General features: G+C 41.0%; 1 long non-coding RNA gene across 9 annotated transcripts in view; it reads right to left on the bottom strand.

Moving 5' to 3' along the window:
* The window catches only part of LOC116593017, a 225,731-nt gene that overhangs the window by 202,821 nt on the left and 9,809 nt on the right, over positions 1-13,101 (bottom strand). For 8 of the 9 annotated variants that reach the window (XR_004286702.1, XR_004286696.1, XR_004286700.1 and 5 more), the window contains exon 2: positions 7,125-7,181. This is a non-coding gene — a long non-coding RNA (uncharacterized LOC116593017). Of the gene's footprint in view, positions 1-7,124; positions 7,182-10,461; positions 10,601-13,101 lie in introns of those variants that run through there. The other variant, XR_004286701.1, reaches the window with a different exon arrangement.

The raw sequence follows: 13,101 nt of genomic DNA, 5'->3' as shown, positions 1-13,101 counted from the left end.
CCTTGCCAACACTTGTTTCCTGACTTGTTAATTTTAGCCATTTTGACTGCTGTGAGGTGGTATCTCATTGTGGTTTTAATTTGTATTCCCCTGATGCAGTGTGATGTCAAGCATTTATTTTTTCATATGTCTGTTGGCCAGTTGTATATCTTCTTAGGAGAAATGTCTGTTCATGTCTTCTGTCCATTTCTTGACTGGATTATCTGTCCCCAGGGGTTTTGAGTTTGATAAGTTCTTCATAGATCTTGGATACTAGCCCTATATCTGATATGTCATTTGCAAATATCTTCTCCCACTCTGTAGGTTACATTTCAGTTTTGTTATTTCCTTTGCTATGCAAAAGCTTTTTATCTTGATGCAGTCCCAATAGCTCATTTTTGCTTTTGTTTCCCTTGCCTTTGGAGATGTGTCTAGCAAAAAGCTGCTGTAGCCAGTTCAAAGAGGTTGCTGCCTATGTCCTCATCTAGGATTTTGATGGATTCCTGTCTCACATTTAGGTCTTTTCCATTTTGAGTTTATTTTTGTGTACGGTGTAAGGAAATGGTCCAGTTTCATTCTTCTGCATGTGGCTGTCCAATTTTCCTAACACCATTTGTTGAAGAAACCGTCCTTTTTCCATTGGATATTCTTTCCTGCTTTGTTAAAAACTAGTTGGCCAGAACTGAGGGTCCATTTTTGGGTTCTGTATTCTGTTCCATTGATCTATGTGTGTTTTTGTGCCAGTAACATACTGCCTTGATTATAGGCTTCATAATAAAGCTTGAAGTCCCTAATTGTGGTGCCACCAACTTGGGTTTTCTTTTTCAACATTCCTTTGGCTATTTGGGATCTTTTCTGGTTCCATAAAAATTTTAGGATTACATGTTCCAGCTCTGTGAAAAAAGTTGATGGTGTTTTGATAGGGATTACATTGAATATATAGATTGTTCTAGGTAGCAGAGATGTTTTAACAATATTTATTCTTCCAATCCATGAGCACAGAATGTTTTTCCATTTTTTATGTCTTCCTCAATTTCTTTCATAAGAGTTCTATAGTTTTTAGAGTACAGATCCTTTATCTTTTTGGTTAGGTTTATTCCTGGGTACTTATGGTTTTTGGTGCAATTGTAAATGGGATTGATTCCTTAATTTCTCTTTCTTCTGCCTCATTGTTAGCATATAGAAATGCAACTGATTTCTGTGCACTGACTTTATATCCTGCTATGTTGCTGAATTCCTGTATGAATTCTAGCAATTTGGGGGTGGAGTCTTTTCAGTTTTCCTCATAAAATATGTCATCTGCAAAGAGTGAGACTTTGACTTCTTCTTTCTTGAGCCCCTGCATCTGCATTTCCTTTAACACTTTCTTATGAAACTCTTGCTTTTGTTTCATTTTTTACTATGTAGCTATTTTAAAGACCTGTTCCTGTCTCTGTGTGCCCTTTTCTTTCAGGCAGCCATGGAAGGGTTTCAACAGGCCCAACCAACAGAGATAGTAACAGCAGAATGTTATGTCCTATACCTTTTGGAAGCTGAGGCATAAGGACTGGAGGATTGTAAATACAACGCAGAGAGTGGCTCACGGTGTCCTGGATATTATGAATATCCAGGATATGGATATTACGTAGTTGTAGCAACACACCCATCGAATGGCCTAGTTTCCTGCCACCCTGAGATGACCAAGAAAGAATGAACAGAGATCATCTGTAACAGAGAGCTCTGTACATCTCCACAGAGGGAAGTGTTGGCCAAAAAGCCAAAAAGGCTCACTGAGTAAACATGGCTAAATCTCCCACTCAGCGTTAGAGGAAATAGATCTATAAAATGGAGGTGGTTATAAAGTCTGCCAAGAAGGTAAATCATGCACACAAGATTTCAGGACCACTTAATGCACAGCAGATTTTGGGACCCCTTCATCTATAGAATACAACAGATGGACTAATAATAGTATAGAAAAATATTTTATGTTTCAGTGGAAAACTATTCATCCCTTTCTACAGCATACTCTTCTGGGTTATGAGATTCTAGGGCTATTCACTGTATTTGAATTGTTCTATAAAGCTTTGTAAGCTATAGGTAATTGATAGATATGTGATTTCCATCCTGTCTGGTAATGATTTAACTGACCACCCTACCACCACCCCACCTGGCCTTAAAACTGGAAAAAAACAGTTTTGTTTACATTTGCAATTCATCTCAACTTTCCTTTACTTGTATAAATCTGGGTCTGTTTTCACTTTTCCTTTGAAACAGCTGTTATATGTTGAATATGTCCCCCTCAAAAAAAAAAAGTCTTGAATCCCAGTACATGTGAATGTGACCTTATTTGAAAATAGGGTCTTTGCAAATGATCAAGTTGAGATGAGGTCATAGCGTGGGCCTTAATCGATTATGACTGTGTCCTTATTAAAAGAGGAAGTTTGGCCCAAGAGACAAGACAGACAGAATGAATGTATGCCATGTGAAGAAGGAGGCAGATATAGGGATAATGGGCCTTACAAAACTAAGCAATGCCATAGATTTTCAGCAAACCACCAAAACTGGGAGAAAGGTATGGAACAGATTCTCCTTCAGAGCCTGCAGAAGGAACCAACTCAAACAACCTTGATCTCAGACCTCTAGCCTCCAGAACTGCAAGGAAATAAATCTGTTGTCTAAGCCCCCCAGTTTGTGCTACTTGACTATGGCAACCCTAGCAAACTGATATGCCGGTTTTATCTGCCTAATTCCCTTCTATCATATGAGTAAAATAAATTCTTTGAAACATGTTCATTTTATACTCTGTATGAGAGTCTGGAGTTTACCTTTTTCTGGAAATGATCTTTTAATAAGATACATGGATCTCTTGCTGTCTCTCTCTCTTCCTGAAGACTTCTCAGCCAGAACTATCCCTGAAGACTAATTTTTTTCATTGAGATTTTAGGTTGCATAAAGGCATCACAGTGTATCTTTTAAAAATGACCCATAATTGAAAACTAAACCACTCAAAATGCACTGCCTTGCCCCCATTCAGATGAATGGATACAAAGGGAATGAAGCCCAGCCACCTTCTAGGCTCTGTGCTGGGTACCTGGAACTCTGCAGGATATTTTTTGAATCCCTACCACAGCCATCCTACCTTCTCTAATGTTGGACCAGTAGTATTCACCTTTCTCCCCCCACCCTCAGGGAAAGGGATCCTATTCCAAATTTCCCCAGGAATAAAACCTGATTGGTCTGAGATTCTTATGGTAGTTCCAGCCACCTTGTGCTCATAAGGGTAGCTACCCTAAGGACAAAATCTGTCACAAACAAACACAGAAGAGCAGACAGGACAATTCTTGGGTTCTTCATAACATCCAAGGTAACCTACCCAGAGGTAACACATTCAAAATCTAGACCTATCTTGTGTCCCACACTGCTTACCTTTTCTGTGTTTATTATTAGTCAGTGAAATGAAGGTTAATTTATCCTACTTCTTATTTGTTTTTTATCCTTTAAAATGTCTTGGAAGACCATAGAGCCTAGTGGTTAAGAGCAAACTGTGGTGTCAGGTGGACCTAGGTTTAAATCCTGCCTCCGTGTGATCTCCAGCAAGTCAAGTAACCCCTTTATGCCTCAGTTCCCTCAAATACAGAATGGGGATAACAGTCGTATCCTACAAGCTTGTGATGAGGACTAAGTGAAATTACATATGTAAAGGACATACCACAGGTCCTGGCACATGACACATGCACAGAAAAATATTGATGGTGTTTATGTATTACTATTACTGTGCCATTCAGGATTACCTTACCTTTTCTTTCTTTTCTTTTTTTTTTTAAGAAGATTATCATGATTACTTTTTTTTTAGATTATTTATTTATTTATTTATTTGACAGACAGAGATCACAAGCAGGCAGAGAGAGAAGGGGAAGCAGGCTCCCTGCTGAGCAGGGAGTCCGATGCAGGGCTCGATCCCAGGACCCCAGGACCCCGGGATCATGACCTGAGCTGAAGGCGGAGACTTTAACCCACTGAGCCACCCAGGCGCCCCTCCCCTACCTTTTCAATAAGCAACCAGCATTTCAAATGTAAAAAGAGCATCCTATTCCTCATATATAGTGTGGTTTCATCAGTTGATTTCAGATTCATTAGAGCCTCCCCTCTTCATACTAATACTGGGAGCTCCCCTTCTTCCTTCCCAGATACCTACCATCAAAGGAGCCCAACTCCCCAGGAGCACCGTCATTCCTTCGGGAAGCCCAGCCTGGTTTTGTATCTTACTCACATTGCCCCTACCACCCCCTTCAAGCTCCCCCCAGGTCCCTGAGAGCTTTGATGCTCACGTGGCTGCCAGGCAGGAGCAGAAAGATAAAACCCTACTTGTTCCCTCTCTTCACAATGAGACCTTTGGCCATTTAGAGGGACACAGAGATAAAAGACTGGATTTTTTTTCTTTCTTTTCATTTTTTTTCCCCAAAAACAAATGGTGGTTTGTCTTCCCCAGCCACTCCTTCAGAGCCACACCAGTATCAAAGATCCTGAAATCAGCCGAGAGGCGAGGCAGAGGAGGTCTACTCTACCCAGCAGGGAATTTGCTTGCTTACAGGACCAAACAGAAAAGGAAGGGGAGAGAGGAGCCATATGCAAAGAGCATCTCACTGGGGTGACCTAAGCTCATATCGCCCACCACATTCCCAAAAGTTTGTTTTCTTTTTTTTTTTTTTTTTATGATTTTATTTATTTGAGAGAGAGAGAGAGAGAGAGCAGGAGAGGAGCGAGATCAGTGGGAAAAGCAGAGTCCCTGCTGAACAAGGAGTCTGATGTGGGACTTGATCCCAGGACTCCAGGATCATGAGTGGAAGGCAGTTGCTTAACCAACTGAGCCACCCAGGCGCCCCAAAAGTTTGTTTTCTTAACATCTACTCTATGCCACTTGAAGCTTGGCACACAGACAAGAGCAGTGAGGACAGAGAGAAGGAAAGCTCAACTTGTGTCATGGATAAATTTTGAGTTGACCCAACATCTCATAGTCCAGAGGGCTTACTGTGCTGACAGCATTCAGCTGGGACTTACAAGTCTGCTGTCAAGTTCTGCTCAAAGTCCATGTGACCACATGCAAATGGAGAAGGAATGAGAATAGTCTGGCGTAACAATAGTCTGGAGTATATCCTATGGGTTGGGTCCTATACTAAGTCCCCAATATGTAGCAACCATGGGGTAGTTGGGACTACTTTCCCCATTTACAGATGTGGATGCCGCAGCTTACAGAGATCAAGTCTAAAGCCACATCCTAAGAGGCAGAGCCAGGACTTAAAATCAGATCTGCACCAAAATGTGTATTCTTAACCAGATGCTGTAAAGCTGCTTTCCACAGGGATTGTGAGTACACTCTGAAAAAATACCAAGCAATATACAGTTTTGGGGCACCTGTTATCCATTGATTTGTTCCTTCAAAAAATGTTAGGCTGAAGTCCTAACCCCTAGTACCTGGAAAGTACTATTCAGATATAGGGTCTTTTCAGATGTAATCAAGTGAAAATGAGAACATACTAGATTAGGGTGGGCCCAAGAAGGGAAATCTGGATACACGTAATACACGTACTCACACAAGGAAGAGAGCCATGTGAAGACGGAGGCAGAAATTGGAGTGATGCTGCCACAAGCCCAGGACCATCAAAGATTGCTGGAAACCCCTAGAAGCAAGGAAAAGGCAAGGAAGGATCCTCCCCAGATCCTTGGAGAGAACATGGTGTGGCCAGCAACTTGATTTTGGACATCTGGCCTCCAGAATGGTGAGAACAGGTTTCTGTTGTTTTAAGCCACCAAGTTTGTGGCACTTTCTTATGGCAGCCTTAGGAAACTAATATAGCATCTGTCTTTGTGAGTTTACAGAGGAAGAGGAGGAGGGGGAAAGGAGTTGCAGGGAGAGGAGAGGAGAGGAAGGCAAGACAACTTTCAGACAAGTTAATATAAGGATTACCTCTCACATAGTGGCCTGGGAACAGGGCAAGGACGTTAGTCACAAAAGAGAGACAGACAGAAGTGGGTGATGAAGGTAGGGAAATGAGGGGGTTAAGTGAGGGAAGAGATGGCAAGGAGAGAGAGGAGAAGGGCAAGGAGTTGGGTGGGTCAGCTCCTTGAAAGGGAGAAGAGTCCAAGAAGGTTCTGACATTCCCCGCCAGGGAGGGAAAGGATTGAGAAAGAGCAGACTGCTGCCTACACTCTGCCCCGTGACCATGACCTTGCCCCATGCCACTGCCCCAACCTTCTCACACCTCCACAGGCCTCTTACGTCAGACTCCTCTTCAGTTACTGCCCTCAGGGAACATGTAGTTAGCACTCACTAAATGACTGACATGAGGACCAGGGAGTAGCACCAAGAACAAGGAGCTAAGACCCCCTTGATTTCTTCAGCCCGGAATTGCTCTGCATCCCCTATCCAGCCGGCCTAGAACGAATGTACTTAGAACTCCCTCGCATCCCAACTTGGATGGGGCATGAGCCCACCTCGCTGGGCCCAAAACAACTTCCACACCCCTTTATCATCATGCTTGGACATTATCTTGTGTTTCTTTCTTTCTTTCTCTCTCTCTATGTATATCTATACACAGATATGAGTAGATAGGGAAGTAGAGAGATATAAACACATAGATATCTACCTATTGCTATAGATACAAATAAAGATAGATAGATACATACATACAATGGGTCCTCCATTAGAGTGTAGGCTTCTGGAAGGCAGTGTCCTACTCAGCTCTAGCCAGGGCTGTTACAGAGCCTGGTGCACCATAGTTGGGTCAGTAAATAGTTGATCAATGAATATCTGAGGTATCTAGATATCTACCTAGATATCTAGATAGGTATCTAGATATCTAGAACTCACATGACAAAAAGTATTAATAGGAAAACAGGCAAAGGACATAAACACATGATTTATGGACATAAACACATAAAAGAAATAGAAATGGTTCTCAACCACATGAAAAGATACTTAAGCACAATCGTAATAAGAGGAATGCAAGTTAAAGCTACACTGAGAAAGGATGTTTCACCTCTTGGACCAACATTAGTGTGACAAGACACCCTGTGGAGAGGTTGTGGGACCCAAGCAGGCCCATCCCTGCTCCCAGGAATGACATAACCCATAAGGTAATGTCTATTAAAATTACAATTATGCTTACCCTTCATACAGCAATCCCACTTCTGGCAAGCACCTGCAGCATATCTCACAGACAGACCTGCAAACATAAAACTGGAGTATGTACAAGCATTTTTGAAACAAAAGATCTAAAGTCATGCAAGGGCCCTTCTCTAGAGAAGTGGGAAAATAAACTATGATGCTTGAATAAGAATGAAAAAAATGAAGACTATATTCATATTTGCTTCATTTGCATTAAGAAAGATAGGTCAGAGCCATAAGAAACTAATGCACATGGCTCCTTAAGTGGGAACAGCAGGCAGGGTAGATTGCTAGAGACCGAGCAAGATTTCTCAAGGCATGGCTTTCACATCAAGCTGATTCTTGAATTACATAAATGTACTGCATGGTCAAATTATAATAATTTAAAACACATAAGCATATAATATTAATAAATAACATGTAATTTAGGAAGTAATATGTAGAAGGTAGAGTTAGAACTCTACACTGCTTTTATACACTACAGGAAGGTCCCTGGAGAAGAAATAAAAATGACTCAAGAAACTCAGAACAGTTTAATTTTAAAAGAACATTAAAATTTACTTATTATCAATTTCCTAAAACTAAAGAGGAGGATCTGTTTTCCTTAAGAACAAAAAACTGGGGGCACCTGGGTGGCTCAGTGGGTTAGGCCTCTGCCTTCAGCTCGGGTTGTGATCTCAGGGTCCTGGGATCGAGTCCCGCATTGGGCTCTCTGCTCAGCGAAGAGCCTGCTTCCCCCTGCCTGCCTCTCTGCCTACTTCTGATCTCTCTCTCTGTCAAGTAAGTAAATTTAAAAAGAAAGAAAGAAAGAACAAAAAACTGGGGTAAATAAATAATGCCAGTCAAAAGCCCTTAAGCCATCTGAAGGAAAAGTCCATTGGTCATTGTGGGGAACATACACTCAGGGCGTAAGCTGCCTAGCCACTCAATTATCTATTTTCCCCCAACAATCTCCCTGGAATTTTATTTATTTCCCAATTTCAGCCTCTTCTAGCCATTTTTAATCTCACCAATATCCTCACATCTTGAACTTATCTAGACTTTTCCATATCATCCATCAAAGCCTTCTAAGATGTCTAACTCAATACACCTTTCACATTTTTGTTTAAAATCTAAATTGGCTATCATAAGGATATAATAATGCCTTGCCCAGCCCAGGATACTATAACTCATTAAACCCCATAACATTCTCACAAGATAAAGACCATGATAATCCATTTTATTGGCATTTTACAGAAGAGAAAAGGGAGCCTAGAGAGGTGGGGTGCTTTGTTCAAGGTTAGGTAGTGTGGGGAGGTGGTGCCAGGATGGAAACCCTAGCAGTTTGACTTCAGAGCCCATTCTCACCACTGCTGCAACCTTAGGTGTCCCCAAAATGCTTTATGGCCAGTAGACCTTTTCTTCTGCTCACATCCCCCCATCCATGCATTCACTTGTCTATCAGACATCCACGGCCATCTACAGTAAAGGCAGTGTGCTAGGTGAAGGGGATACAAGATTAAGAAGATAGTGGTCCTTGGGACGCCTGGGTGGCTCAGTTGGTTAAGCGGCTGGCTTCATTCAGCTCAGGTCATGATCCCAGCGTCCTGGGATCGAGTCCCACATTGGGCTCCTTGCTCCGCAGGGAGCCTGCATCTCCCTCTTCTACTCTGTCTGCCTGTGTGCTCGCTCACTCTCTCTCTCTCTCTGTCTCTGACAAATAAATAAATAAAATCTTTAAAAAAAAAAAAAAAAAAAGATAGTGGTCCTTGATTTTGAGAAGCTTATAGTCCAGAGAGAATACACAGATAAGCACACCACACCAAATACAAGCAGTTCTGCAGAGTGAGCCTAGGACAGGGCCTCCTGACCTACTTCTGTACCTCTTTTGTTTTTCCTCCCTAGAACAGGAAGTCTCCTTTTGGGGTCCTGTGTCTATCACAAGTGGAAAATCAACTCCTTCAGGATTCATCCAGGTAAAATAATGGGATCCACACAGACTCACATGCTAACAATGATCAGATTTGGTCTTGGGGTCTGCTTTCCTGTAGCTAACAGTTTTAAGCATGTCATTTCATGTTGAAACAAGAACAAGAGAATTGTGTGTTTTTGCTTCTAGCCACAAGAATCAGGTCGAAACAAAAGAGAACGGAGACCTCATTTGATAATACTTCTTAGAAAAGAACTCAAACTGAGTTCTTTTCTGAACTGAGCAGTAAAGAAGAGCCCTGAGATCTTACCTGTTGCCCTTAAACGTCCTCTTCCTTATCACAGTCCAAACGACTCATGTTCCTAACATCACCGCCCTAAGTGAGAAGGGGCAATTTACTTGTTAAACATGCAGTTTTCCCTGTGATCTGCTCAGTCTCCACGGAGCAAGAGTGACTGCCCAAGTTCTATCCCCCAAATGAAGCACCAAAATTAATCACACAAACCTGGGTTCAAAAGCCAGACTCTGCCACTTACTGAGAAATCATCAGCATCAACTTCCTCATCCCGAGAACAGGATTAATAATGAAGATTTGGTAAGATAATAATACATACAGAGGTTCTAGCCTCAGGTATGACACAAATTCAAAGCTTTCTTGGGACACTCTCTTAACCAGAGTCACTGCCAACTTCCACATGCAAAGCCACTGAGCTTGGCTCCCCAGCATTAGCCTTGGTTCCCTCTGCCCACGAGACCTGTACTTATTTCTGCAGCCATAACCTGGGTCTAGAGGGGCAGAGGACAAGGCGGACAGGTTCTGGGGCCTGAGAAGAGAAGGGCTCAAAAGAGATAGGGATTATCCAAGCTGCAGTCATATAGGCTAGGGTTGGGTCTATACTCCAGAGGGAGTCCAGGGAGACCTGGGTGAAGCGAAATGCAGCAGTGTCCCCAGAGACCAACCACGTCAATAGTGCAACACCAGCAAAGTAGTAATGTCCACAAAGTCACTCTGGAAAGAAATCACTATTTCCCAAAAAGTACCCAGGAAGTTACCTTGAGCGGAAAAGGAAAAAAAAAATCTGAACTTCATTGAACTGACCAACACTTGTGCAGGGTTTGATACTGTTTTTAGTTTTAAATACATAGAGGCAAGGTGAGGGTAGGGAGTAGAAGACAGACACCATATTCTTTCCCATGTTAATCTGACCCGGCCCCTTAAATACCAAAAAGACTTCATCTTGTGCCATCTATGTCAGTACCCCAAATGCCTATAGAGTTCAAACATATTAGAGAAATGAGCACCTGTACAGGTAGGGAAACTGGAACATAAATGCTCTAGCCAAGTGTTGCCATAGAAAGCAGAATCATTATTGCTGGGTGATTTTTTAAAAATATATATATAGATTTATTTTAAGGAACCATCTCACACAATTATGGGAGCTGGCAGTCCAACATTTGTAGGGCAGACCAGAAATTCAGGTAATAGTGATGTTGCCATCTTGAGTCTGAATTCAGCAGGGCACAAATTACCTGTTGATGATTATGATGTAAACACACTGCTAATGTTACTCAATCACCTTTAGACATACACAATAATGACAAGAGATTTAGTTTTCCTAAGGGTGGGAACCGATTTACCGTCCTCCTGTATGTTTCCATTATTGCTCATTCATGAGATCATATAAGTAAATATTTGTCTTTCTTCACCAATAGGCTAGGATGTGTCTCAAAGTGTTGCTCCCATGCCAGAGACATCAAAATATTCTGGAATTCCTGTTAAATATTTAGATTCCTAGCCACTCCTTATCTACCACATCAGGAAACAAGCACTCCCTTCTTTTCTTGAGTATGCTAGCATTTAAAACCCACTGGACAGGGACGCCTGGGTGGCTCAGTTGATTAGGTATCTGCCTTCAGCTCAGGTCATGATCCCAGGGTCCTAGATCAAGTTCCACTTCCAGCCCTTGCTCAGCAGAGAGCCTGCTTCTCCCTCTGGCTGCCCCTCCCCACTGTTTGTGTGTTCACTCTCTCTCAATCTCTCTGACAAATAAGTAAGTAAAATCTTAAGAATAAATAAATAAATACCCATTGGGCAGAAATTATTTTCTCCTTTTGTCCTTCGGTGACCAACAAATTCTCCTGACACCTAATGGGAGCTCAATAATGTTGTTGAACAAATAAATATGGTCACTAGTTTACCCTTGGGTTCTCTTGTGATGTCTGTAAAATCATAATGTTAAACTTGTAATCTTGACCTTTGTTTTAGGAGATAATCAACTACTGTGTAATCATCTATGTATGTGTCAGTTAACCCCACTAGACTGGAACACTTCTTTGCATTTTTGCCATTCTTATATTCATAGACCCTAGCCCAGTAACCAGAATAAGTTAAATGCTCAATAAATATTTTTTGAATGAATAGACAGATGGATGAATGGACAGGCAAATAAAGCTACCTGAACATAGACCACCCACTGTCTTATTAGATTGTGAATATGTTTTACTTGCTGGCCCAAGTTTCTCATCCTATCTTTCAGTAATTCATAATTGCTACAGGTATTAGAAGTGCACGGAGAACTTCCACTTGCTATGGATTCAAACACAGTTAAGAGTCTATAACATGGAATTTCTATAGCATTAGCTAGATCTCTTTTATCACTTTCAGAAAAAATAAATATCATGGTATCCATAACTGGGAGTCACATTATTTTGGAGGTGACATTGAATCCCCTTCAAAGTATAAACAAAACTATTCATAAGCTTGAGTGCTTAAACTTTTTACTGTTTTGTAATAAGTTTCTCATGAAACTTCAAAACCAATCCAGTCCCAATATTGTCTCAAGACATTCAGATTAAGAATAACTGCTATAAATCACTTGACCCAAATCAGGTGGCAGAGATTTCTGTTTCCAAAATGACTAGAATTAGAAAGACTGACAATAACAAGTGTTGATGAAGGTGTGGAGTAACCCCAAGTCTCAAAAGTTGCTGGTGGGAAGCCAGCATTTATCCAAGAGAGATGAAAACACTTGTCAGCAAAAGACTTGCACAAGAATGTTTAAGGCAGAGCGATCCACAATAGACCGAAATTGTAAGTGACAGAACCAAATGTCCACCAGTAAGAGAAAGGAAAAAGTATGACATCTGCACATAATGGGATAATACTTAGCAATAAAAAGGAGAAAACTAGTAAACTGCCCTGTCAAAATCATCACCTCAAATGAAACAAGAGTATATTCTACAGAACATTTAGAACAGGCAGAACTAATCTGTAGTGATAGAAAACAGAAGCACGACTACCTCTGCAAAAAGCAGGTATTGACCAGAAAGGGACACACAGGAATTCTCCAGGTAAGAGAAACAGCCTATATTTTGATTTGGCAATGGTTACATTTGTCAAAACCCACAAATTTGTCTGATTTGTTCATTTCAGATCTATATGTTTTTCTGTATGTACAATGTATCTCATTTATAGAATTTGTACTTCTACATTGGCCGGAAATATCAAAGCATGATTATCTTCTATACATTATGGTTTCATTTTGGGGACCATTTTTCAGAAATCTAAGACTTTTAAACAGTCTATGATTCCAGCAGAGGTGTCGCCGACATCTTAACACGACATTCGTGTGTCATTCTACAAGGGTGTTACATTCACTATTATATTATATATAATATATTGTATATTTTATATATATCAGTTATTATATTCACAATAATTACATTATCCAATATGTATTGGATATACAATATCCAATATTGTAAATTCTCGGCATCACTGTGGCTCTTTATATTCATTAGTTGGTTTAAATCTCACTTTTTAAAAATGTGCAGTGTGAATATTTAACAGATGAGAATCAAGGTCCAGATTGATCAACTTTCTTGCCTGAGTCCACACAGCTAATGAGTGATGCCACCAGGACTCAGACCCTGATCCTGAACCCACACTCTTTCCTCTCCAATAAACCACACACACACACACACACACACACACACACACACACACACTCCTGAATCACAATTCATAGCTCTTTCCATTCTTTTATCCTTTTATCATGAATCTGTGATA

Source organism: Mustela erminea, chromosome 6 (genome assembly GCF_009829155.1).
Source record: "Mustela erminea isolate mMusErm1 chromosome 6, mMusErm1.Pri, whole genome shotgun sequence".
Lineage (NCBI taxonomy): Eukaryota > Metazoa > Chordata > Mammalia > Carnivora > Mustelidae > Mustela > Mustela erminea.
This window is presented reverse-complemented; position numbering and strand designations above follow the sequence as displayed.